Source organism: Periplaneta americana, chromosome 16 (assembly GCF_040183065.1).
Source record: "Periplaneta americana isolate PAMFEO1 chromosome 16, P.americana_PAMFEO1_priV1, whole genome shotgun sequence".
In the NCBI taxonomy this organism is placed as follows: Eukaryota; Metazoa; Arthropoda; class Insecta; order Blattodea; family Blattidae; genus Periplaneta; species Periplaneta americana.
Window position 1 is genome coordinate 4,841,038 of NC_091132.1, and position 23,963 is coordinate 4,865,000.

The following is a 23,963-nucleotide window of genomic DNA, read 5'->3' on the forward strand; positions in this document are numbered from 1 at the left end:
ATACTTGAAATTTCACTTGCATACATATGTCTTAATATTTTGTGTCTCACTGTACCCACTACTCCCCTACTATAATGTTTCCAATGTGAATATACAAGACGGGGGAGTTTTAAGCGGCGTCCGTCACTTGTTGAAACACGCAGAGGCATCGCCCTGGTATTTGAGAAGTTCTCCGTTAATGATTTTGTGAGAAGTGGAAACAAAAAAGAGACAGCACAGAACGTACGTCCCTCCCTGCAAAGTGGATCTCTCCCTGATGGGGTTATTGGCCGTCATCCGGAAGTTAATCACAAAGCGGGGAGACGTTTTTATATTCACGAGCCGTTGGGGTGTAGGACGAGCGAGTTATGTTGGTCAGTGATCGCACAGTTCCGGGTCAACAGCTACGGCACACGAATATTGGGGCCAGGCGGACCATCAGGAAGTTCAATTCCCATCGCCCAAAAAAGCGGTACATTTTATCTCCAGTTATTTTATCTGTGGGTAACAAAGCGCTCCGTGGAGCGGAACTCGGGCCCCTCGCTCTGGTGACGAGTACCCATAATGACTGGCATCTCTGTTGCCGTGTTAGAGAACAGGGACGAATTAACAATTCAGTTCTCTGTATCGATACCAGTAATATCATGTTGCTAGTTCAGTTTTTTGGACTGAGATGTGAAAGAGTAAAATATTCACTTGCAGCCGAAAAGGGAAATAAGCTTCTTTATTTTACATTGCACACGAAAGCCATTTTATAATCACAAGAAGATATCTAAACGCACATTCACAAGGAAAACTAAACATAACCGTAACATAAACACAGAAGTTTGCGCCCAGGCTACCAAATGGGATCATTCACAATGATTCACATAAGCATTGCAAACTCCAAACTTTCATGCTTATGCTTACGTGATTTGCAAACAGAACACAATCGAGGAGCGCTGTAGTATATGACAGTATATGAGGAAATGGCGTCGTTGTTATGTTTCCATGGTTACCAAGTATGTTTGCGGTTATGTTTATGTTTCCATCGTGAATGACGGTACGACTTCTTGATTTTACCGTAACGTTTACGTTCTTAAGTTAACGCTTACGTTATGTTTAATTTTCACTGTGAATGAACCTTAACTTTATTAATACTGTGTTTCAATTAAGAGTCTTGGCAAGTTTAGAGCATTTATTGTTTACACCTGGGCGATATTTGAACTACACCAATATCACATTTTATCCTTCGGACATTTTATATCCGAATATTCTTTTTTAGTGACTGTTAACATGTGAGATCGCCAGACACTTTACATCTGGCGATCTTTTTGTTCTTTCATTGTTACAGCTTAGGCCTTTTTTGGCATAATATTTATTTTAGGTTTACGATAAAGTCCAGATCTACATATATTCATTTTGTTAGTGTAATTTTCATTTTCATTATCTGTTATCAATTCATGTGTGCCTGTTTAAAAAAATAGTTATTGACTTTAATTCAAAAACAGAATTAATACAGTTCTTTACGTACCCTTCTACTGTTACTACTACCACCACTGCTACTACTACTACCACCGCTACCACCATCACTACTAATACTATTACTACTACTACAAACAATAATAATAATAATAATAATAATAATAATAATAATAATAATAAATTAGTCGGCTTCAGTAGACGTAATTGTAGATAATTATGAGATACAGGAATTCCGTAACTTATGTGAGTAGTACAAATTCTGTATGAAAATAATAGATTTCTGGTTATGATAACCGACGGTTTTACTTGTCAACGATATGATGTTGAAACTTGTATTCAGATTTCTGCTCAGCGACAGTCCTAGTAAAGGCCTTTTGTATTTTATGTTTTGAAGACTGCTTAATTAATAATCCGGCACAAATGAAATCAAACACACATTCCTACAAATTTCCAGACTCTATCTAGACACCCAGGGAAGTTTTATTCAACAAAAATTCGCCAAGAGCCGAACCCGGGGATCGAACCCGGGACCACTAGATCACAGAGACATTAATAAAACGTGTTCATTAGATTTACAGTGTACTTCAGTAGTCGCCATAGAAACAGTTGCATTCTACGAGTACTTATCCTCGATTCTCTTTTATTTCTGCTCAAGAGTCACTATCAAATGAAATATTTCTAGCAGAACATATTTCACAAATGAATAAATTCCTAGGATCAAAATGGATTTAAAAGAAGAAAAAATTCTGCGCTGTATCAGTTATTCACCGACACCGGGAATCAAACTACAGTTGTGTTGGTGTCAGTGTTTTATTTCCGTTCCGGTTTGCAAATGCAGAGTAAAGGCTGGTTCACAATAAACCGGAAATAGAAACGACAACGAGAACGAGAACGGAAATATTGTTAAAATAAATGTACTTAAATGTGAGCATTCACAATTAATTTTCACGTATCCGTTCCCAGGCTCCGGCAAGCTTCTCGTTAATTATGAATGCTCACATTTAAATACATTTATTTTAACAATATTTCCGTTCTCGTTCTCGTTATCGTTTCCGTTCCCGGTTTATTGTGGACCAGCCTTAAGGGTCTATGATAAGAGAAGTGATTAATGAAGAGCATGCAATATATTTTCTCTTCGTGTGAAGCAACATTCCGAATTTAGTCCCAGCTCACAACAAATTTTTCACTATGGTTCACTCAAAGTGTCTTTTTTATCACTTTAATATTGCAGAACCTGCCATTACAAAACATCAAACGAGTGGTCGCACAGGTCTGTAACTGCTCTCGATGCCGAGATATTACTGAGAGAGACAGCGCGGCACGACTAATTTTATACGCAACTTCGGCGCGCTCAAGGGGAGGTGCGTGGTCACACAAGTTACATTAGTTCATGGCCTAACTATTAATGACATCAGCAGTGAGCTGTTGCTTATAGAGTTTGTTTTTTGTTTCACCACGGATCCTGGAACTGGTACCCACACCGGTGTGGGGAAACACGTATTCTATATCAAAATTGCAAATACTGCAAACTGGCGATTAGTATTCCTTTAGCAACGATGAGAACTTCACTTGGATACCTGTACAGTGCAAGAAGTTCCTGTAGTTTCCATGACAACATTTAAAATTGTTTCATGAACTAAAATAACGTTAACTATCTAAAACGTAAACTGTGTAGTATTCAGTAAAGGCTGGTTCACAATAAACCGGGAACGAGAACCAGAATGAAAACGAGAAGCAGAGGACGTGAATATGAACATTTTTGATTCACAATAAACCGAGAACGTAGACGACTATGCATATCGATATGCATGTCAATAACGATATGTAAAGTCCATATTACGCATTCTGATGTTATTTGTGTATAATTGACCAATGGCGTTCTCCCATGAGTACAAGGCAGCCAACATAAACACAGGTTAACCAACTTCGAAATTTCAACTGAAACATTCCATTAGGTACGGTACTATAAATATGCCCATGCATCTTTATTATCACAACCTATTTTAAGTCTACCATAACGTAAAATAATTAGAGAAGAAACATTTGTAATAGAACAAAAATGAACACAACAGTAGTTATTGAATTGAAGCATGAATATGTAGTGTGTATTACAACCAATACAGTAATAAAATATAATTCACTTATGATCGGTGTTCAAAGATGCAGCTATTGAAAGCCACGTATTCTCCTTATTTTCTCATCTTTATACGAGGCGCGCCGCTTATCGTAAACGTGAGGATTTTCCTCAACACTCAATATTAGAATCTCATCAAATAAAACTTGCTCCATGATGCACAGCACGGAACAAAATAATGCATAGGTTATGTCACGGTCTTCTTGCTACGAAATGTACGACGATAAAATAGCTTTTAGATGGCAATAGAATGAATCTAGTGGGCTGTGATCGGAAACGAGAACGCCAGAGTTGAAACTTGGCCAACTCTCCGTTCCCGATCCTTGGCTCCGGCAAGCTTTTCGTTAATTGTGAATGCTCACATTTAAATGTACACATTTTAACAATTTTACCATTTTCGTTCCGATTCTCGTTTCCGGTTTATTGTGAACCAGCCTTAATTGGTGCTGCGTTACTAGAACACAAAGTAATTCACCCCTTCCAACAAAAAGCCGTTAGCTAGGCGCTTGATTGACCTTCGTAGCAATTAAACGTAAACCGCAGTACAGACAACAGGTGTCGTTAGGCTAATTACGACAACACAACATGCCTGATGTTAGTGTGGTTGGCAATTTGCGGTTCACTCGTGAACTTGCAGTTTCTTCAGATATTTCAGTTTTTCTGCTATACTTAAATATCGTCAAGGTAGTGCCAGTGTACTTCTGCTTACAGGGTATGGAAGTGAGTGCCTCGCTGTGTTGCGACATGCTGACCACGTGACGACAGAGCCCTGGCTCCATATGAAGATTTATCTATAGCGAAGTGCAGCTTAATATTCTAGAATGATTCCATGACGTCGAATCATAATAAATCAACAGCAATTATTTTTATCAAGTTACATTTTTCGCTCTTAATTGGTATGATTCATTTCGCAAAGCGAATGCTGGTGCAATGAATGCTGGGAAGGAGCGTTGAACCTTTTCTTTCGTCTCTCTCGGAAGTGTTCTGACATTTAACAGAACTTCGATGCGTTTCACGCAACAACGAGAATGACAGCTTCTTTGCGTAAGAGATGTCAAACAAACCGTCCACTGCTGCAGTCTTCCGGCTCCCTTTCTGTTCTCAAATTCGCAACATCCACACTGTCGATTTCTCTGCTTATTCCTAGCCTGTTATCACCCAGGCGGTGTAAATGGGAGAGTTCGCGACAAAGGTGTAGAGAACAGACTAACTGGACTGGAAGAATGACATTTGGCACATATTTAAGGCTAATTAGATGAACATACTTTCTCATTATACCTTTTACATGTTTCGTAACGATTCAGTGATTTTATCTGATCATGTTGGTAAATGTTAAATGTTATGTTTTATTTAACGACGCTCGCAACTGCATGTTGGTAAATAATATTATATATTACTGTATATATAATGCGACAGGCTCATGTCAGTAGATTTACTGGCATGTAAAAGAACTCTTGCGGGATAAAATTCCGTTCATATAACCTCTGCAGTTGCGAGCGTCTTTAAATAAAACATAATTACATTTAATTATAAATATTGTAGGCCTATAGGTTTGGAAGTAAATCCCGAAAGGACAAAGAACATGATTATGTCTCGTGACGAGAATATTGTACGAAATGGGAATATAAAAATTGGAAACTCATCTTTTGAAGAGGTGGAAAAATTCAAATACCTGGGAGCAACAGTAACAAATATAAATGATACTCGGGAGGAAATTAAACACAGAATAAATATGGGAAATGCCTGTTATTATTCGGTTGAGAAGCTTTTATCATCCAGTCTGCTGTCAAAAAATCTGAAAGTTAGAATTTATAAAACAGTTATATTACCGGTTGTTCTTTATGGTTGTGAGAGGAACATAGGTTAAGGATATTTCAGAATAAGGTGCTTAGGAAAATATTTGGGGCTAAGAGGGATGAAGTTACAGGAGAATGGAGAAAGTTACACAACACAGAACTGCACACATTGTATTCGTCACCTGACATAATTAGGAACATTAAATCCAGACGTTTGAGATGGGCAGGGCATGTAGCACGAGGGAGGTAGGATATGATGATAGAGACTGGATTAATCTTGCTCAGGCTAGGGACCAATGGCGGGCTTATGTGAGGGCAGCAATGAACCTCCGAGTTCCTTAAAAGCCAGTAAGTAAGTAAGTAAGTAAGTAAGTAAGTAAGTAAGTAAGTAAGTAAGTAAGTAAGTAAGTAAGTAGGTAAATAAGTAAGTAAGTATATTTAATTATAATTAGACAACGTTAAAAGAAGTACGCTCTTTAACATAAGTGGATTTCCGAAAGATTTAAACAGACCTGTCTTGGTTCAAAGCACTCTGAGATAAGCTACAACCTCGCTCACAGATCTGTTACATTCTTACAACACAGTAGGCCTAAATACAGAACACATTGAAGGAATTAGAATTAGCGTAACTTGCAGGTGTGGGAAAGTGGTCAATCAACATTGGCAAGCAAGACACGAACTTGTGCAGCCAGTAAGATGCAATGTGAGGCATGTGGATTAATATTACGCAGTTGCTGTGTTCTGACCCTATTAAACCATGTGGAGCGTTCAGAAAGTAATTTCCGACTATCATCATCATCAACTGGCACTGCAACCCTGGGTGGGTTTTGGCCGCTCGTACAACAATCCTCCTTCTGTCCTATCTTCAGTCCTCTTTCTCCAACCCCTCACTCGCATTATTTCTAGGTCCCTGATGACCCCATCCAGCCATCTCTTCTTAGGTCTCCCTTTCCTTCTTCTGTTGTGGACTTTCCCTTGTAGTATTCTCTTGGGAATTCTGTTTTCGTCCATTCTCTGTATGTGTCCCAGCCATCTCAACCTCTGGGATTTGATAAATTTGACAATATCTTGTCCCCCCAATCCGTTGATTGATTTCTTCATTATAACGTATCTGCCATTCGTTGTTTTCATATACCGGTCCGTATATTCTGCTTAGAATGTTTCTCTCGAAACACCGTAGGAGATCTTCTTCTACTTTATTTAGTGTCTATGCCTCAGATCCATATGTTATTACAGGTCGAACTAAAGTGTGGTATATGTTTAGTTCGGTTGTTCTCGTAATTAGCCGACTACTAAGCAATTTAACACTCTGTTGCCTGCCAGTATTCTGTCCGTACCAGTTACACTCGTATCGCAGTTGTAATCGATTATGGCGCCCAAGTATTTAAACTGTTTAACTGCTTCAAACGTCATATCTCCTACTGATATGATGAAAGAGTAATGGAACGGAGAAAAATTATCTCCGGCGCCGGGATTTGAACCCGGGTTTTCAGCTCTACGTGCTGATGCTTTATCCACTAAGCCACACCGGATACCACCCCGGCGCCGGACAGAATGGTCTCAGATTAAGCTCCAACTCTTGGGTTCCCTCTAGTGGCCGCCCTCTGCACTACGTCATAGATGTCTATGAACATAGGACTGAAGTCCACACATGTGCTGAGGTGCACTCGTTATGAGTGACTAGTTGGCCGGGATCCGTATGATGACGCAGAATATCTGCATGGAAATATCATATGTACTTCGGTACATTAAAATAATATACAAAATAATATCCTACTGATATGTTTTGAGGAATGTTTCTAGTTTTGGCGGTAGACATTACCATATACTTAGTTTTCTCTTGATTAATCATTAATCCCATTGGCTGCATTAGAAAGTTCAGTAGTTAATCGTTTAAGGGTTGCCAGGTTCCTAGTGATAATGGTAATGTCATCTGCGTATGCACATATTTGGCTTGACTTGAGGAACATAGTGCCTTTTTGGTCTATTTTTTCGATTGCCTGATGTGTTGCCAGGTTAAATAATGTTGTGGATAATCCGTCTCCCTGTTTCACCCAGCATTAAAAGAGATACCATTACTGAGTTGTCCATACCTGTGGAGTAACGGTCGGCGCGTCTGGCTGCGAAACCAGGTGGCCCGGTTCGAATCCCGGTCGGGGCAAGTTACCTGGTTGAGGTTTTTTCCGGGGTTTTCCCTCAACTCAATACGAGCAAATGCTGGGTAACTTTCGGTCCTGGACCCCGGACTCATTTCACCGGCATTATTACCTTCATATCATTCAGACGCTAAATAACCTAGATGTTCATACAGCGTCGTAAAATAACCCAATAAAAAATTACTGAGTTTGTTTCCGATTATCATCATAATGATTTTTTAAGTAAAGTGTGACTACGACCAAAAGTCACTATTTACTGACTTTATTCTATCCTATCACATGACTGTTCACGCCGTCTCTAAATAAATCTAGTTCCTATGATCACAATATTATAACCATGGATTTTAATAATTTCTCGTCACTTGGAAACCGACTTCCTTCCCTCATTTTTTTTTCAGGAGTTCAAGAAGGTGAAAATCACTCCGAGAGAGGGATATAAATAAAATTATGACAAATTTTCAGTCTATATAATTTTCCGCCAGTATTTTCGTGAATTTTCCCAGTTCAAATTTAAGATAGTATTTCCTCACATTACAATACTCATAGTAAGGGTCTGACAAAAAACAAATGACTGCACGTACATCACTGTTGGACCAACTTTCAAAACGCGTGGCCGTTTCGAATTGACATCACTTCGCTCAGCTTGACTTCTTAGTGTCTCCCATGACACACGCATCGATTTTCACACGCTCTAGAATAGCATGAAAATTAAAATACTTGACCTGTAACACGCAATCGGAACTTACTTTCTGAACGTCCTAGTACATCGGCTATTTAGTCAATGAAACTGTAATTATTTCATACAGTCAAAATATTTTTCTATGAGAAATTTGTATAAAATAGCGATTTGTAAATTGTAATTATGTATTTTACAGACTGTAACAAAAGTTTCTGGTACAGTGAAAATTTTAGTTTTTTTCAATATTTGATGGTAAATATCACATTTTCAACCAAATTATTAATAAAGGATTGCATCACACTACAATCAAGTAGTTCCAACTCCTACACCATAAAATTTGGTCATGGTTCCTGAGAAAATGGAAACTAAACAAGAGAATAATTTTAACATACTATTACAGAAACTTTTGTTACACCCTGTATATATATATTAGAAAAAATCATCATTTGAAAGTGATAAGTTAACATATCTAGTAGAATCTGGTATCGTTCATTTGAGTACATTGGTTTATGACAAAAAATCTAACCTCAGGCACTCTATATCTGGGAGGCTACTGAAACTTATAATAGGCCTACCAGCAACGAAAAACAAAAATAATTCTGGATTTATTAATTAATTTCTCCAAAGAATGAGTCTGGGACACACTGGACAGTTCATTTAGGCTATTTCATCACAAAGAAGCAAGAGTGAAAAAATCGTTAGCAACGAAATGGATTCATAGTATTTTTTTTTTTTCAAGCAGAGCGCTATATTTACTACTAAAATTATTATAGTTCATGACGTGTACCATTCCCGGAAAGAACTGACTTTTAGATACTGAATATGAACAAAATCCGTCCGCAGTACACGTACGGACAAACAAATAAACAGACAGACAAACAGTGTGCTTAAAATCTCTTTCTTTGGCATCAGAAATGCTAAAAACGTGTATTTCCGCTTAAATCTCGAAATTGAATTTTGTGCTGCATTAGAGGAATGGTGAACGAAAGAAAATAATGTCCGGGGCAGAAGAAGATATCAGATGATAGACAACATTAAGACTAAGAGGAAGGTGAAGCATAGGGAAGGTTGGAGAATGCTGGGTTTGAAAGCTAAGAACGAATAACATAATTTCTCAACTGAGAAAGTAAAATGCGAGTTTGTTAATAAATATGAAATTTAAAAAAAGGTAAATATGTAGGCCTATTTAGAAGTAACGGGCTTCACTGTGGATAATTTTCTACCCAGATACATTTCATTTGTATGTTTATGCTCGACCATGCCGAAATGTAGTAATTATACACCTGGTAGCTGTCCTTTAATGCATGTCATTAAAGTACACCTACTCATTAAAGTACAGGTCTTCAGCCAATGATAACTCAGCTTACATGTGTTCAGCCAATGAAAAGTCAGCTTTGTACCGTTATAAAACCACAAGTATCGATTATTCTCGGATATGCAATCAAAAGAGAATTAGCGAAAAGTCACGGAGGCTGGAAATCCAATACTGTCGCAGAAGGTTATGTTCTGTTACTACAATAATTAGCGTTAATTGTAAATAATATTCAAATAAATTCAATTTGTCATCTCGTTTTTCAATGTCGAATTCAATAATCAAGGTTATAATATTATAATATTATCAAGTTTAACTACGTCAAGGTCAATGACATTACTGCTCCTCGGAAAAAAAATCAATACTTTCGCGTCTGCGCACATCTCACAATTCACGACCTAGAACAAGGTCACTTCCGATCTTGTCAGATACAAATAAAATGTATACATCTGAATACCGGTAATTTCAAGTTAGAAATATGGTCGAGCATAAAAAGTCGTATGAAACTCGCTTGCGCTCGTTTCATAAATATCCATACTCGCTTCTTAATAACTATCATTATAGGCTCGTTGCATAATGTACTATTAATTAAATGAATATAAAATATAAAATAGCCAGCCATGCAAAGAAAATCTTATTTTGTGTGATTTCAAAGCATCACATGCAACATGCTCATAACTGCGGACATGTGGACAGCCCTGAGTGGGGAAACATTGTTGAGGTACGTGCGAAGCAAGACAAGCACCACAAGGCTAGGCAAGGCAGTTCACTCCACTTGATAGCCACATCCCAGTTTTCTCTTCTAGTGAGAACTCTGTGGAGTATGGGCCACAAGAAAGTCTTGCAGGAAACACGACTCACGTTCACAGTTATATTACCAAACCCGGTTTCTCCGTTTCTAGCCTTATATTATTAATTTAGGTATTTCAATTGCTTTCAATATTACATGTTGCAGTGAACAAAATATGAACATTTTACTTTATTCAGTAATCCCATAATGGATTTATTGTTAATGATGAAAAAACTCATGTTAACTCTAAGTTTGAAAAAAACCCAAAATAATGTGATATATGAATCTGTAAAGATGCTGGGTATGTATTTGGATCTTAAACTAAGGTGGAAAAGCCATGTCAGTTATGATGTAAAAGAATTTCTAGAGTAATTTATCTCTTGAGAAGTATCATGTACAAGATTCCCAAACATTATTTAAAACAAGTTTACTATGCACTATTTGAAAGTGTTATTAGATATGGATTACTTTTATATGGAAATAGTTCTGACCTTCCAAACATTCTGTTACTGCAGAAAAAGGCAGTTCGTATTATAACAATGTCACCACCCAGACTATCATGTAGATCTCTTTTCAAAAATGAAAGGATTATGACAGTCTACAATCTATATATTTTTTAACTTTTAATGTATGTAAACAAGAATATTACTAATTATACAAGTATAGTAGATCTGCATCGCTATGTAACAAGAAATAATGATCAATTAAATGTACCACATGTCAGGTTGCAAAAAACACAATCAAGCTATGTAATTACTGCAATAAAAGTATATAATAAGATACCTACAAATATAAAGGCACTTAATGAAACACAATTTAAATTTCAGATTAAGAGATGGCTACAAAATAATCCCTTTTATAATATGAATGAATTTTTTGAAAATGATGTAGTATTTTAGTTAAATTTTATTATTTGTTACTCTTTTAATATTTCAAATATTGACACATTGTTTTTTTTTATATTATCACATTGACAAGGCCTCTTGTATTCTTGTACCTTCAGGCAAATAAAGAATATGAATAGTAGTTTAAAGCATTTTATTTCCCGTTACATTTGTTGATTTACTCAAGTGAAATTTTGTTACTTTTTGGTAAAAAATTACGACATTCCGTTTTTATTATAAAAAACTGCTTAAGGTCTAGAATAGCCCTTCACCAATTTTCATTCCCATACATTCACCGGTTAGAGTTAGAAGAAACTGCACGTGTTAGGCTACTTTCATCTGCTGTACATAATTGTAATTGTATTCTTAATATTGTAGTTGTAATCCCCTGGTAGAGGGGAAGAGAAGGCCTGATGGCCTTATCTCTACCAGGTTAAATAAATAAATACATAAATAAATAAGTAAATAAATGAATAAACAAATAAATAAATGAATAAATAAGTAAATAAATAAATAAGTAAATAAATGAATAAACAAATAAATAAATGAATAAATAAATTAATAAATAAATAAGTAAATAAATAAATAAATAAATGAATAAATAAATAAATAAGTAAATAAATAAATGAATAAATAAATAAATAAGTAAATAAATAAATGAATGAATAAATAAATAAATAAGTAAATAAGTAAATGAATGAATAAATAAATAAATGAATAAATAAATAAGTAAATAAATGAATAAACAAATAAATAAATGAATAAATAAATGAATAAATAAATAAGTAAATAAATAAATGAATAAATAAATAAATAAGTAAATCAGTAAATAAATGAATAAACAAATAAATAAAGGAATAAATAAATGAATGAACAAATAAGTAAATGAATAAATAAATAAATAAGTAAATAATAAATAAATGAATAAATAAGTAAATAATAAATAAATGAATATATAAGTAAATAAATAAATATATAAATAAATAAGTAAATAAATAAGTAAATAAATAAATAAATACGTAAATAAATAAATAAGTAAATAATAATAAATGAATAAATAAGTAAATAAATAAGTAAATAATAAATAAATGAATATATAAGTAAATAAATAAATAAATAAAAGCATTTTGACTGAGATTTTGAAACTCGTTAGCATGTCATTGGTGTCGGCAAGGTTCGGACAAGCTATGTCACCACTGGACCACCTACGACTACAATAATTTCCGTTCTTGGCATGTATTTACAGTCTAATTTATTGATATTAGGTGGATTATTTCTCCACATCCTGTACAAACCGAACAAAAAGCTCGAATATGTGAGAAGGTATGCTGAAATTAAATGTGGGTCAGTCCCACCTCGCATACGTGACCACGGCGGCATACTAGAGGGGCAGCAGTCATCACAGGATAGCATAGCATAGCATAGGTTTCCCTCGCGGTTCAAAGAACTCTGCTGCGATTTCGTGTAATTCAGTACTTTTCCTTTTTGTAGGTAGCTGTATCTCCAGTCGTCACTAACTTACACGCAGTATTCTGACGAAATACTTCTCCCCCCCCCCCACCGTGTATCTCTTTGTTGTTGTTGTTTCTTTTTTTAATTGAAGAGAATGTGGGGAAGTAGTCTGGAGGGAGCCGGTCATCGCCCCCCCCTCTCCCTCTCTCGTCACAATACTAATTAAATAGTTTACTGTGCCACGGCGGGCCTACTTACTGCTCACATTGCGCAGCGAGCACTTGGGTTACTGCACCGATCGGACGTCGCTGCCGGCCCACTTGCTTGTGGTATCATTGTGGCTGATTATAAAGATCTGCCAGCTGGGTGCGCCAGCCTCATTTCCGAAGAATGTGAATAACTATCCAAGTGTGCCTAGGCACACGTTTCAGCTTCAGGAGCTTTCCAATAGCGACACTTCCTCTGCATCAAATCGGTTTAATGACATCTTCCCATTCCTAATAACTAAGCTGCCTATTTTAATCCTTAACCTGAAGGTGCAAGATTTTAGGTTACATATTCATTTTATGGCATTGTGAGTATAATATGCGAATTCTACAGTGCCTATAATTGCCTATTTCACTAGTAAATGCCTATTTGCTTATTAATACCTAAAATTATATATTATACACACACACACAAATGGCTTTTAAGGAACCCGAAGGTTCATTGCCGCCCTCACATAAGCCCGCCAGCGGTCCCTATCCTGTGCAAGATTAATCCAGTCTCTATCATCATATCCCACCTCCCTCAAATCCATTTTAATATTATCCTCCCATCTACGTCTCGGCCTCCCTAAAGGTCTTTTTCCCTCCGGTCTCCCAACTAACACTCTATATGCATTTCTGGATTCGCCCATACGTGGTACATGCCCTGCCCATCTCAAACGTCTGGATTTAATGTTCCTAATTATGTCAGGTGAAGGATACAATGCGTGCAGTTCTGTGTTGTGTAACTTTCTCCATTCTCCTGTAACTTCATCCCGCTTAGCCCCAAATATTTTCCTAAGCACCTTATTCTCAAACACCCTGAACCTATGTTCCTCTCTCAGAGTGAGAGTCCAAGTTTCACAACCATACAGAACAACCGGTAATATAACTGTTTTATAAATTCTAACTTTCAGATTTTTCGACAGGAGATTGGATGATAAGAACTTCTCAACCGAATAATAACACGCATTTCCCATATTTATTCTGCGTTTAATTTCCTCCCGAGTGTCATTTATATTTGTTACTGTTGCTCCAAGATATTTGAATTTTTCCACCTCTTCGAAGGATAAATCTCCAATTTTTATATTTCCATTTCGTACAATATTCTGGTCACGAGACATAATCATATACTTTGTCTTTTCGGGATTTACTTCCAAACCGATCGCTCTACTTGCTTCAAGTAAAATTTCCGTGTTTTCCCTAATCGTTTGTGTATTTTCTCCTAACATATTCACGTCATCTGCATAGACAAGAAGCTGATGTAACCCGTTCAATTCCAAACCCTGCCTGTTATCCCGAACTTTCCTAATGGCATATTCTAGCGCAAAGTTAAAAAGTAAAGGTGATAGTGTATCTCCCTGCTTTAGCCCGCAGTGAATTGGAAAAGCATCAGATAGAAACTGACCTATACGGACTCTGCTGTATGTTTCACTGAGACACATTTTAATTAATAGAACTAGTTTCTTGGGAATACCAAATTCAATAAGAATATCATATAATACTTCCCTCTTAACCGAGTCATAAGCCTTTTTGAAATCTATGAATAACTGATGTACTCCCATTTTTTCTCCATTATCTGTCGAATACAAAAAATCTGATCAATAGTCTATACTTGAATTTATTGATAATTCTATCGATATTTTTTTAATCTGTAATTTGTTTCTTCTTTATCCAGCATAGGGCAGTGATACAGAACTATCGATAATTCTGTGTGTTTACTGCCACCAGAGTGCGGAGAAATCTTATAATTTAAAATCAACCAATACGAAAAAAAATGTATTTCGAAAGCCGCATGAATCACTGGTGATAGTTGACTACGGTAGTTGTTTTAAACTGTGTATCCGTTTTGTGAGTTGAGTTTTCTGCTGTAATATGTGGAGATGTGCCAAAGCAAAAGTCATCAGAAGCACTGATTGGAAAATACATTGACATTACTGCGTTCCCACTGGTTTGGTCCCCAGCTGAGACTGGATCCCTGAAGTACTGCCCCATCACTTCATGTGAAGTGGAAGGGAGTTTCTCCCAATTTAAGAGCATTCCTATAGACAACAAACATCAGTTCTCATTACAACATTTGGACGAATATTTAGTTATTCGCTGCCATAATGACATTCCTATAGAAAGTAGTGTATAATGCTATGCTATAGTCGTGTTAGCCATTAAGAATTAGAAATTGTTAGTGCCTTTTTGAATGCCTATTTTAGAATGTTGAATGCCTATTTTGCCTGCCTATTTCAACTGTTTTTAGTGCCTAAAAATCCGCATCTTGCCAATAACCGAGAAGTTTAGTTCGTCCACTACTTTTCTTCTAGTCCTAGGGTTACCATATCTTGAAAAGCAAAAACTGAGGACGCCATGCCACCCAATGCAATCCTGTTAAGCCCTAAATAACGTCTTACAGATACAAATTCACACAATGACGAGAATCTTCCAATTTCAAATAATTGAAATGAATTAATATTTGAGAAGAAAAATTCGCTCCGGCGCCGGGGATCGAACACAGGTCCTTGGTTCTACATACCAAGCGCTCTGAACACTGATCTACGCCGAATTCACTCCACAGCACCGGACCGAATCTTCCTCCTTCAGTGTTTCTCTTTCAGGCCTGACTCCAAGTTAGGCATATATGTTGATTCGATCCGGCGTAGCTCAGTGGTCAGAGCTCTTGGTACGGGGAACCAAGGACCCGGGTTCGATCCCCGGCGCCGGAGCGAATTTTTCTTCTCAAATATTAATTGTCAACATTACAGAGATTATTCTGTACGACAAATTAATATATCCATAATATTCTCATAGCTAGCAGTGCATACAACTGCGGAATCCCGGTCAAACAAGTCACTCAACTGAGTGCGCCCCTATTATAATGGCAGTTGACACTAGACATATGTGCCTAACTTGGAGTCAGGCCACAAAGGGAAACACTGGAGGAGGAGGATTCGGTCCGGTACAGTGGAGTGAATTCGGCGTAGCTCAGTGATTAGAGCGTTTGGTACGTAGAACCAAGGTCCCCGGGTTCGATCCCCGGCGCCGGAGCGAATTTTTCTCCTCAAATATTAAATGTCAACATTATAGAGATTATTCTGAAGGGCAAATTAATATATCCATAATTGAAATGAAGTCAGGTTTTTGATATGCTGCATGTTTCGATACCTAATTATGTATGTATATATGTATGTATTTATTAACACTACAATTGGGTATAGGCCTACACCCACTGGCAGTGGAATATAATATACAATAATACCATTACAATAATACAATAATTACAGCAATAAAAAAGTAAAATAAACGTAAATTTATTTCTAACTCTAAATAAATAGATGTAATAAACCTAGGACTATAAATATTGAAAGTAAACAGAAGTGGTAAGCATTAACAGTGTTTGATAAAGAATGATCTCGCAACCTGTTTTAAAGCAGTTGCTGATACATGGACGGTGTTATATTCCATCCTGCAGATGTGAGAATTGTGCTCCCCAGTTTTACGATTGTTCAAGTTACACTCTACAATCTTAAAATGAAAGGAACACAACTGAATATAATTATTTTCTCCTTCCGTTATTTGGATTACGCAAAACCAGGGTCAGCAATTATATGCAGCACCCATGAGAGAACTGAAACAATGGCCGCTGTTGCAATATCACTCGTGCTTGAAAAACAAAAGGAAGGGCACACGTACAGTTGAAACGAGAGATATCCGCACACCGAGATCAGTGTCTTAAATATCAGTTTTGTAATAATAAGATTGCATTGTAGGTGTAGTCAATAAGATAGTGCACGTCCGACATGAAAAATAATCTAGCTACATATAGCTTGCTCCGTTATTGTCTACCTTAAACATGTGCATCGTGTTACACAAAAAATGTCATGTGAACTAAATGCCTAAACGGCTTAGATCCGGAATTCCTGACAACGAGAGACGACGAAAATTTTAATAGGGAACATACCAAAATGAGTCTTATTTTGGGCAGGCACGACTGAATTCATATGCTGCTGCCCGTATGTACGCTGCACATTATTCAAAACATTTGAACATGAAATTTCCAGGACGATGGATTGAGTGGAATGGACTTGTTCCGTGGCCAGCAAGATCACCCGATCTAACACCTTGTGTTTTTTCGTTATTCTGTCATCTATAGTGTCTGGTATAAGCTCGAAAGATATCCCACCAGAGATCACTTGTGGAAATCAATGGTGGATGTAGGTGCCGAAGTTCGAAACTCTCCTCTCTCCTTCCAAAATCAGAGAGTTCATGGCAGAGACGAGCACCCACTCTTAAGCTACGATTATAATGCTGGACATTTTGAACACCTGCTGTGATACAGCAAATTGTGGCAATAAAGATTTACTTGGTTAGGAACGACAACTTTCACTAATAGTTTGTCTCTGTCATATCTCTGTAACTAAGCCGTATAGATAATATTAGTTCATTTATGCTCGACCATGCCGAAATGTAGTAATTATACACCTGGTAGTAGCCCTTTAATGGGCCTCATTAAAGTACACCTATTCATTCAGCCAATGAAAAATCACCATTGTACCATTATAAAAGCAAGTATCGATTATTCTCGGATATGCAATCGAAAGACAACTAGCGAAAAGTCACGGAGGCTGGAAATCCAATACTGTCGCAGAAGGTTATGTTCTGTTACTATAATAATTAGCGTTAATTGTAAATAATATTCAAATAAATTCAATTTGTCATCTCGTTTTTCAATTCTAAATCTATTTCCAGGTTATATCAAGACTAATGTTCATGTTATTCTCTAGATTACATCAAGGTCAATGACATTCGTTCCTCGGAAAAAATCAATACTTTCGCGTCTGCACACATCTCACAATTTAGAAGGTCAGTTCCGCTCTTCACTTAGATAACCATAACATGAATACTTATGAATAGGCCTAATTTCAAGTTAGAAATATGGACGAGCATAAAAAGTCGTATGAAAATGTACTATAATGGTAATTAAGACGCTCGTATGAAAATTATGAAACTCGCTTGCGCTCGTTTCATAAACAAACATATTCGCGTCTTAATTACTACCATTATAGGTTCGTTGCATAATGTGCTATTTTTGTTTGTTTTCAAATGTATAACAGGATGCGCATTCTTAAGACACACAATAAAGGAACACTCTGTATAGCTGCCAACATTCCCAGCAATAAATGTAGGCCTATCGTATGCAGTAACAGAAATAAAACACTGAATAATAAAGACTAAAAAATTCGTCATGGCGTGTCGTTTCCATGAGAAACTTTCAACCTGAAATGCGTTTAAGCACCGTCACAAGTGCAACTGCATGGTGCAATAGGCTCTCGACTTCACACACTAAGAGCATAAACTTGATAATGTGTGTGTGAAATACGGAGTCAGTTGTTTCCTCCAGAATGTGAATTTTTTACATTTGCTGAGCTGTGTAATGGCTGACATGGACTCTTCGTCATCTACTACATCAATGATTGTTACTAGGATTACATGCACAAAAGGAGTGGGACTCCCCGCCTATGTTATCACCACGGCACATTTCGCTATCGGTCTTCCTTCTTTATTATGGCAACAAGAGAGAATTCTTTCGTTGCTCAAAAGAAAAAAAAAATAAGCTATTTATATATTTTCATAGAAATGAAAGTTTTTAACTTCTATGTCATCTAATGGTTCATGGACAAGCCACTGTTTTTGTACATGATTTCACAAAAAACTATTGCACAATTTTTGTTATTCACTATCTAGGGGTAAATTTATACAACTATTTCGCTCATGTACCAATACATCAATGGAGTGTGAGAATTTGAGTTTTAACCATTCAAATCCAACTATCAACTGCAAACTTGTCGCACCTGATGTTCAGATGTTAAATATTTTCATTGTTTCCTTACCTATACAGCAGCACGTGACAGGAAACGTAGCCTAGGAGACGCGCTATTGAGTCTTTTAATTTCGACAGTTTTCATCATAATATCTTTTTGAAAATTTTACACCAGTTAAATATTGCTAAAATACACGATCACAATTTATCTCAAATGTTTATGTTGAAAAATGTGCCCATAAAAATAATTTCTATTTTGGTAAACATTTATCTAGGTTTCATATAAAGATAATCAGTTTCCTAAAAATTTAAAATGGAGCTAAAACTCCATATACGTCTAATGAAATAGTGCATTGGTTTTTTCTGATCAATATACTTAAGTAGTAAAAATATTATTATTATTATTATTATTATTATTATTATTATTATTATTATTCTATGTATAAATAAATGCAGCACTTGATACACAGATCTGTTGTGAAAAGGTGTGCAAAGTTTCATTACTCTATTATGTAGTCATTCAGGAGATATTTTATTTCTAATAAGTTCAAATGTAAAAACTCTGATTTGCTGTAAAATAACTGTAAAATTAATAATATGCATTCCGAATAGTAACCACTTACATGAGATAAACTTAATTTATAACTTAGAATAAAGCAACGTGGTGAAATCATCACTGCAATATTCCTCAAGAAACCGTAGGTTTTCTGGCATCATTTTTTTTAAATTGAAGAAAACAACCAAAATTTGACCAAAACTCAGTAGCACGTCCCCTTAAATAATTTGGTTCTGTATGTTACAAATTATTTATTAATGTATTCGTGAAAAAGGCTTGTTCGAATTTCACAAGAGTTCGATAATACACTAAATGAAACTACCTAAGTTCAAAATGAAATGTTAGAACACTTATAACCTCAAATATTTCGGAATATGTATGATAAGAACTTTCTTGTGTTAAATTTTAACGTACCTTCTTAACATGTTTCGACCTATTTTCGGTCATCTCCCGAACTACAACATCGCATACAGAACAAATAACACTCTACAATAACATCTCAACACACAAACAAACAAATACAACCATACAGGCGTATACAAACTCAAATGTAACACCTGCAACAACTTCTACATAACACAGACAGGCAGATCATTTCAAACACGTTACAAAGAACACATCACAGCCATAACAAAATTACAAAACACCTCCACATATGCAGAACACATCACAAATGCCAACCACACCTACAGAGACATCAACACAGACATGGAAATACTGCACATCCAACCAAAAGCCAGAAACTCAACACACTAGAACAATATGAAATATACAGACACACGAAAACACACCCCAACGATATTCTCAACACACAACTCAATTTCAAAACACATACACTCTTTGACTCTACACTACGATCGCACCCACACAGGAAACAAGAGGCGCCAAGACCAACAACGACCAGTTCTGAAGATGACCGAAAATAGGTCGAAACATGCTAACAAGGTACGTTAAAATTTAGCACAAGAAAGTTCTTATCATACATATTCCGAAGTGATAGAGTGTTAAAAGTTGTGTAATCAAGATGTATACTCAAATATTTGTTTAACTAGCCGTACCCGTGCGCTCCGCTGCACCCGTTAGAAATAAATATAAAGTAATTACATAATTAAAATAGGACATTTGATCCAGGGAACATTCGTGTTTGTTAGAAGGATAAATCGTTTATTATGTTACTTAATTTAAATTGCATTAAAAAAAATAAAATGCGATTCTTTTAATCCAGAGACCACTCATTTGGTCATAAAAATTATTTTAGGAAATACAGGAAACGAATGTACAGAATAGCGTATCAAGTTTTCTGTGCATAAGAAGCTATTTTAATCTTACCTGTCCTCGATTCACTCAGAAGTTACTGTAATAACATTATAGCATTATGTCCATCTAGAGAAACTACACTTTCCAATGGTGAATTAATAATTAATTATACAAATCGGTTAATTTAGCTTCCGATATGACCCATACTTCATACAAACACAGAAACATTATCTGTAGGCTATCTTTCATAGCTTTCGATTGTTGCTGTCCAAGGCCCCTTATAGACGAAGTCATTTGTTTTTTTAATTCATTAGACGGCCTTAGATGGCAGTTATTTCAATTTTAAAACTCATTTATCTCATTAAATATCAGTCCTATAAAAATTTTTCAAGGAATAAAACTTATCGGACATTATTTTTAAAGAAACTTTTGTTATGTAACATTTTTCACAAAAATCAATAATAAGCGAGATATTTCGATTTATTTAATTCAGGCACCCTTACAACCCCCCTTTTAAATAATGTATTTTGAATGCCATATAGCTTAAAATCTAAGTTACAACAAACTTAATTTATATTCTAATTTTCATGGAAATCCGTTCAGCCATTATCGCGTGAAAAGGTAACAAACATACAGACAGACAGACATACAAACAAAAACTTCAAAAAAGCGATTTTCGGTTTCAGGGTGGTTAATTATATATGTTACGACTAATTATTTTTGGAAAATCGAAAATTACCAGAAAAATTACGGCTACAGATTTATTATTAGTATAGATTTTGCTGTTTCACTAATCGTAACTTCTACAGCGATTGTCAAATGCTTACGTATGAATTTCATACTGCAGAAGGCCAAAGCCATGGCAACCAATGAAATATATAAAGTTAGCAATTTAAATACCTTATTTAAGAGCAATACAATTATGTTATCTTATTTTTATTATTCGCGAAATAGTCTCGCGACTTCTCATCCCTTTGGAATTATGGACAAGGCAGAACTCTTGTGATGTCACTACACAGTCGGATCAATACCCCGCGGAGGGCCAGCTCGCTCCAGCGCCGCATTGCGCGAACATATGTGAGGTGAAAGTTGGGCGGGTCGGGAGGTCTCTCCAAACTTGTCTCATTGACAAAGAGACGAATAAAGAGGAAGAGATGCAGCAACGAAAATGACAAACCCGAAAGCAAGAGGCGGAGGGGCGATGGGAGAAAATAAGTCACCCACTTTTATAAATATAATCCCTGTTATTTACAAGGCTCCGTGAAGCAAGCAGGTCATTCACCCCGCGCCGCCATCTTCTGCGGTGATCCGGCGAGAATCACTTCGGCCGCCGGCGGGTTACGCAACCCGCTTTCCTACAAACAAACGAAGACTACTTCGGAAGATACGCCAAACTGTTCCTTCGTCACTTCTATTTATTAATTTATTTTACATTGTGTTTCTTTTAATACGAAACTTTTAAGCGGAATCCTATAGGGATAAAATTGTCTCTTTTCTTATAATCATTGACGTAACTCGTGTCACCATGGAAACAGAAATGTTAAGTACTCCATCTCGCTCTGTTATTTATTTAAGGAGGACGCAGGCAAAAATGCAGTCAATTACAAAACGTTTTACCATTAATGCAGTTTTCACTGTAGAGAGTTGCAAATTATGTGGGGTATGGTCTATATACTGGATTTTTTTTTGCAGGTTACTTTTTCAACATAAAGGGTACTTTTGGGGTTATTACATTTTTTAACACTTAATAACAAAGGTACATTTTTCTCCGAATTTTTTTAAGATAGAGACTCGAAATTTTTATATAAATTCGTCTTACATACATACATCCATAATATGTAAATCGTCGGAAACATTTTTTACTGTACCGTATGCATACATCTTATATATATATATATATATATATATATATATATATAAAGCTCAAGAAGCAATGCTAGTGACATAAAAAATACTTGTAAGGTAGCTATTAAAGTAACCTTGCATACATTTATACACATTACTTACTTACTGGCTTCTAAGCAACCCGCAGGTTCATTGCCGCTCTCACATAAGCCCGCTAATGGTCCCTATCCTGAGCAAGATTAATCCAGTCTCTATCATCATATCCCAACTCCATCAAATACATTTTAATATTATATTTCCATCTACGTCTCGGCCTCCCCAAAGGTCTTTTTCCCTCCGGCCTCCCAACTAACACTCTATATGTATTTGTCGATTCGCCCATACGTGCTACATGCCCTGCCCATCTCAAACGTCTGGATTTAATGTTCCTAATTATGTCAGGTGAAGAATACAATGCGTGCAGTTCTGTGTTGTGTAACTTCTCCATTCTCCTGTAACTTCATCCTGCTTAGCCCCAAATATTTTCCTAAGCACCTTATTCTCAAACACCCTTAACCTATGTTCCTCTCTCAGAGTGAGAGTCCAAGTTTCACAACCATAATATAACTGTTTTATAAATTCTAACTTTCAGATTTTTTGACAGCAGACTGGATGATAAAAGCTTCTCAACCGAATAATAACAGGCATTTCCCATAAATTTATACACATTGCTGACACCAATTTGTGTGATTGTAGTCCCATTAGTTTCGCAGAAGAATGTATCTGAACGTGGAAAGTTTAACGTTTCGGTAAAATGATTAAAGTGTACTATGTATACACAAAGCCTTACTTGTATTTCAATTTTGACGAGCACTGCTAGGTGGGTTTGCGATCTAAAACTTTGGGATGTTTTTAAATAGGTCTAAAACTATCTAACAATGTCAAAATTAAGAAAAATCCATTTTTTTAATAATTATTTCTAATCTCCCTTTAATGTGTCTCGATGTTCTTCACATCATTCGGATTATGGTTTTTCTAAGGCGCTAAGACAAATTTCGGGATGAGCCCTAAAACAACTGGGCCATCTCTCTCCTCACAAAAGTTTTGTCTCTGGGTGGAATGGCCAGACGGAGAAACTCCTCATCCCGCACGACGCAGTGTGAACGCCACTTCCTCCTCGCTTTCCAATGCCGCTCATAATTGCCAGCCTAATACGTCAGGTCGTAATTCTGTTATGCAGAAATGTTTTCAGACTAACGAATTTGTTTTCGCAGGCGTGGGCATGTCTGCAAATTGTTTTTCTCTCTCTTTCGCTCACTTCGTCAATTAAACAAGTTAATTACTTAATTGAGAACACAGCAATTAGCTCGAGAAGTTTGAAGTTTCACTGAGCAGTGGCGCGCCGATAACAATCTGAGTTAAGTCTCTTGTTTATCACAGGAACAGGTCTGCCCTAACCGCTTCGGTCTCACCGTTCTGGTCCAGAAGTGTTATACAAAGACACGAGGCAGCAGTTCGGGGGACTATATGTCATAACCAGCACTACCATCTTCTACTTATAGAAGTTGGACAAATTTGGCCCATTTTGGTGAATTCCGTCTACCAGTACCTCCAGACATCTGACAG

General features: G+C 36.4%; 1 protein-coding gene and 1 non-coding gene across 4 annotated transcripts in view; one reads left to right on the forward strand and one right to left on the reverse strand.

The window, feature by feature from the left end:
* The window catches only part of E23 (Early gene at 23), a 555,031-nt gene that overhangs the window by 84,590 nt on the left and 446,478 nt on the right, over nt 1-23,963 (reverse strand). The window lies entirely within an intron of this gene.
* On the forward strand, nt 15,533-15,605 carry TRNAP-GGG (transfer RNA proline (anticodon GGG)). The gene has a single exon. It is a non-coding gene; the product is annotated as a tRNA-Pro (tRNA).